Source organism: Pezoporus wallicus, unplaced genomic scaffold (genome assembly GCF_028554395.1).
Source record: "Pezoporus wallicus isolate ANWC-B61680 ecotype Strahan unplaced genomic scaffold, APGP_CSIRO_Pwel_v1 contig_7985, whole genome shotgun sequence".
NCBI lineage: Eukaryota > Metazoa > Chordata > Aves > Psittaciformes > Psittacidae > Pezoporus > Pezoporus wallicus.
In genome coordinates, this window is record NW_026636538.1 from 570 (window position 1) to 5,472 (window position 4,903).

A 4,903-nucleotide genomic window follows, 5' to 3' on the forward strand; every position below is an offset into this window, starting at 1 on the left:
GTTACCCAAGCACTCCTGTCTGGAGCTGAGGAATATTTTGCTCTGTGCACCTGAGGCTGAGCACACTCCCTTCTTACTCAGGCCATTCAGACTTTCTGTTTTATTAATCTGAAGACTCCAAAGGAATAAAAAAAAATCAAAATGTAAAGCTCTATCAGTCACTGTACAGAAGGCTGGACTTGCCTAAAAACAAATCCTTTTTGTCGTTGTGCATAATGCACAAAATCTGCAGCTTATTTCAAGTTGCAGGTTGGCAGTGTGTGACAGGACAGGGCATCTTTATTAGTTTAGCTCTAACTAATTTGTCCTTTTATCAAATCAGATCAGTTGTAGTTCATCAGCCTATGACATCATCCATTCTATGTCAGAATTACAGTGCTATGGAGAATCAAAGCTAAGGTGCTGTGGCTGGGATGGGAGATTGTTTAGACTTCTCTCAGTCCCCAAGCCTCAAACACTTACAAATTCAGAGGGCATGTCTGGTTTTGCCAGAGTGTGTCTAGATGCTGTTCCTTGCCCTATTACTGCATATAATCAGTTAAAGCTGAAGCGTGAAAGCTTAGATTTTGTAATTTCACACCTTCTTCAGTTACCACAGGCAGAGCAAAACATTGTGGTCTAGGACATCCATGCCTGTTTAGATTGCCACGCTTAAATAAGCATAAAATTAAATGAAGGGGAAAGAAAAATAGTTAAGATATAACTCTTGGGCTTCTTCTGTGTCAGAAAGGCCACATTCCTTCAACATAGTCTTTGCATATGGCATTCTGTTTTAGAAATCTGGTCTCTGTTCTAACCAAAAGGCCCAAGCAAAGGTTGGCTGCTGTTTTCACTGTATACAAATCTCAAACCCTACACAAAGCCAGATTAATATGATTTGTATATTTAACAAACCCTAAAGTCTAAACTTTTAGTAAGGTAATATGCTTTGAACGGCAAAAACACTATATCTGTGTGGCACTTGGAGAACCAGAAAGTTCAAGACTTAGCACTTTCTGAAGTTTTTGCTTAAAAAAAACACCTATTTTATCAGATTAGTTTCTACTAAGCTGTAAAGAATCATCTTTTGCTTTCAACAGCACAAGTTTAGAATTCCGCATTATTCATTATTTAATGAATGCTGAAGTTAAAAATGACATGAATGTTTGCAGGGACAGAATGAGACACATCCATCCCTAGGAAATGAAGAGTTATTTCTGGTTCAGCCCCTGAGCCCTTTCTTCTCAGGCTGCTCCTAGCAGTCTGGCTGTGGAAACTGAGGAAAAAGAATGCTCTATGAGAGAGAAATACGGTTGTGCAATGAAAATGGGATGAATACTAAATAAAGGTTGTCCTATGTTTATATGAATTTCTATTATAAACATTATTTCTAGGGAAAGGCCATGCTTCTTGTGGCTACTCCTTTGCCAAATTCTTTCGTACCTTAGGTGTACAACGAGTGCAGCCTCTTGGTTATGATGATTTCTCATCGTATGAAAACTTGGAGCACAAATGATGGATTTTGTTAGTTTTACCTTGGCTGATCCGGAATTGCCCTCTAGTAGTTCCAAAGAGATGGTGAGCAGAAATCCTTGCTGTGTCAAAGCCAGCAATCCTTTTGTGTCAGTATCAGAGAAGTAATCCATCAGAAAATGAGCTTGGCTTGAGCCTTCCTGGCTCTGTTGTTCGTTATGATACAGTGTGAAAGGGTTATTGCCAAGTCTCATTTGCATGGTGTGTACGGCAGAGGGGCAGAAAGAAAAAGCAGTGCATTGTATTCTGTCTTGATCTCACTTCAAAAGTCACCTATCTATTTGCAATTTAGCTTTTAAGGTATGTTAAAATGTTAGACTCTGGTAATAGTTGTAGGTGGACAGAGCTCAGCTGAAAACTGAGACAAAGCCTACAGATAACCTGTAATAACCATCTGAATTCAAGTCCACAGCTTGGGTCTAAATTTACAGAACACATGGTTTTAACCCAGAGAGGCTGGGAATCAGTCTGCGCTCTTGAATTTGAGTCCCCAGGTTTGGGTTCTGTTGTATGTGTACAACTACTGGCTCTCATACATCAGTGAAAGCTCTTCATTATGCAAGAGTAGATGTGAATTTAATGCCACTCTCAAACCTTTGCAACAGATTTGGATGATATCTGACAGCCAGAGATTCATGTTACTAACATAAGCTTGACAAAATATTTTAGAACGACATAAACTTGCAGATGGTCCTGTTTTACTGGACATGTTGTTTATAATACATGAGATAGACAAATGTTGTGCTTTTTTCCTTGCAAAAGTGCCCATAGTCTTACATGTTTTTATTTTAAAAGGGAAATGCTTAAAGCTGATTACTGAATTATGTTCCTTTGGCTGCCTCTTCTTATTCATGTTACATGGAAAATAAGAACCATAATACATCAATTTTACGAATGTTAAATGCAATTCCATAAAAATGGTGTGAGAATCTTTGTCACTTGGCTGTTTCCCAAGTATGGTCTCGTTGATGCTAAGAATTTTTTTCTCATGCCAAGAGTAAAATTCTAACCCGACATTGATGCAACTGAAGTTAAGTCACTCGCTGACCTGAGTTCAGTTTAGAGAACTATGGTGATCAGAAATGATTAACAGCAAGTTTCCATGGTTCATCTTAGGCTCAGCTGCTTAGTAGGCTGTGGTGGGTTTGCCAAGAACTAACTGCTCAAAGGTTAGCAAGCAGGTGTAACAATTTTTCAAATACAAAGTATACTTTTTATTCATAAAATTAATAGAAATAGATGACGGCAAAATTTTAGTAACATATATTTATACCTAATATATATTTTAATTTATTTTGAAATAATCACAGAATCACAGACTGGTTTGGGTTGGAAGGGACCTTAAAGCTCATTCAGTTCCAAACGCGCATGGACACCTTCACTAGACCAGGTTGCTCCAAGCCCCGTCCAGCCTGGCCTTGAGCACTGCCAGGGATGGGGCAGCTACAGCTTCTCTGGGCACCCTGTGCCAGTGCCTCACCACCCTCACAGTAAAGAGCTTCCTCCTAATATCTAATGTACATCTGCCCTCTTCTAATTTAAAGCCATCATTAATTCAATCATTCAGTCATTGAATAACACATTTATAAAAAAATAAGTCAACATGGTATGATGGTGAAAAAAGGAATTAGATAAATTTAAGGATTTGTTATCAGCGGTGCCTATTAAGGAACCTGTGAATTGCCATCTCTATCACATGAAGAACACATTCCTCCGTCCCCCTCCCAAAAAGAAGCCTTAATAAAAGCTCAATTAATGGGATAAATACGTAATTGCTCTTATTTTTACTTTTTTTTTACTTAAGCCTCCACTAGTGGTCACTGTTGGGGAAAGGGCACAAAGTCAAATGCCGTTTAGGGCTGCTGCTGATTTTGCACAAGAGTCATCTCTTTTGAGTATCATGGAGCTTTTATTTTTTGGGTTTTCAGTTTTTTTTTCCTTCTATTTCTATTTCTATTCTATTTCTAAATGAACGGATTCCCAAAAGGAGCGAGGAAGTGATAGGAATGAAAAAGAAAATTCACAGAAATGCTCTAAAAAAATAAATTTGTTGACAGGCAACATATATGTGTCTACAGCTGTCCTGGGTTCAGCAGTAGCAGTCATGTTTCTCCGGGAGAGCCCGGGGGGGGGGGCTCGATTGCTGTCAGCCCAGCAACACTCACTGGGAGTGAGCGAACAAGTTGCCTGACTGGGTTTAAACCACGACAACAGCACAGCTTAAAATGCTACCACAGTATTGTTTAGAGAAATAAATAGTATTGATATTAAATGTTTTTAATGCATGCTTCATATTCTAGCTATTGCTTCCTTTCTGCATAGAATCTACGTGGCTTGCATGGGTTTCTTGACTTGGTGAGAGATTTGCTCTCCTTCACCTGCGCAATCTTAGTTTCTTGGCTTTTCATCACAGTCCACTGTTGTCTATCCATGTCCCTGTCTGAGGTGGGGTAAAAAATTAAGATGAAATTCAGAAACTTCATTGGGTTCATTATCACCACTGGAAAGCCCCCCAGTCTAAATACTCTTATTTTTTTCCCCACAGAATCCAACCACATTATTGCTCATTAATGTGAAATGTGGGAAATGAAGCCCTGCTATATTGCATTTAAGTGGAACTGTCTTAAGAAAAAGCACCTCAGGCCATTTTCCAGAGCACAGACTTTGGCACCAGAGCAGTACAGAGCAGTGCATGGAGCTAACACTGAAAGAGGGCAGCTGTGCCCCCTTCCCTCCTGCTCCACAGCTCCCCAAACACCCCAGCCATGCTCCCGTTCTGGTAGCAGCCATCAGTGCCTGGGAATCTTAGAAGGGCCGTATCAGCTACTGATCAGCCAGATCTGGAAAGCCCTGCTCTGGATGACTTGATGTGTAGACATTAAAAACTGTAATGGAAAGGAGGGAAGGGGATCCTTGTGTTGATGGTTCCAGCAGCTTCTGGTGGGAGCTGTGCTGGCAGACCTGCCATGGTTTCTCCAAGCTGACCAGAAACTATTCAAACTGAAACACTGACATGGTTCAGTGGTGGTCTTGGCAGTCTTTAGGTAAAGATTGGACTCAATGATCTTAAAGGTCTTTTCCAACCCAGATGATTCTATGATTCTATGTTAATAACTCCCTTATGCGTTCTGTGTAGAAAGAGGTAATGGAAAACATGACCATCCCTATTTACTTCTGGGAAAGCATGCTTAGAGCAACGGACACAAACTATGGACCCGGGATGGTGTAGAAGGAATGGGAATATGGGGATTTCAACAAAAAACCTGAGGTAACTCTCGTGTCCTCACAGTCCCTCATCCACGAGGTGCCACTCATGTGCCGAGGCGCCCGCAGCTCCTCAGGGCCTACCCCACCGCTCAACCGCCCACTGTGGAATCACCTCAGCCCTTCC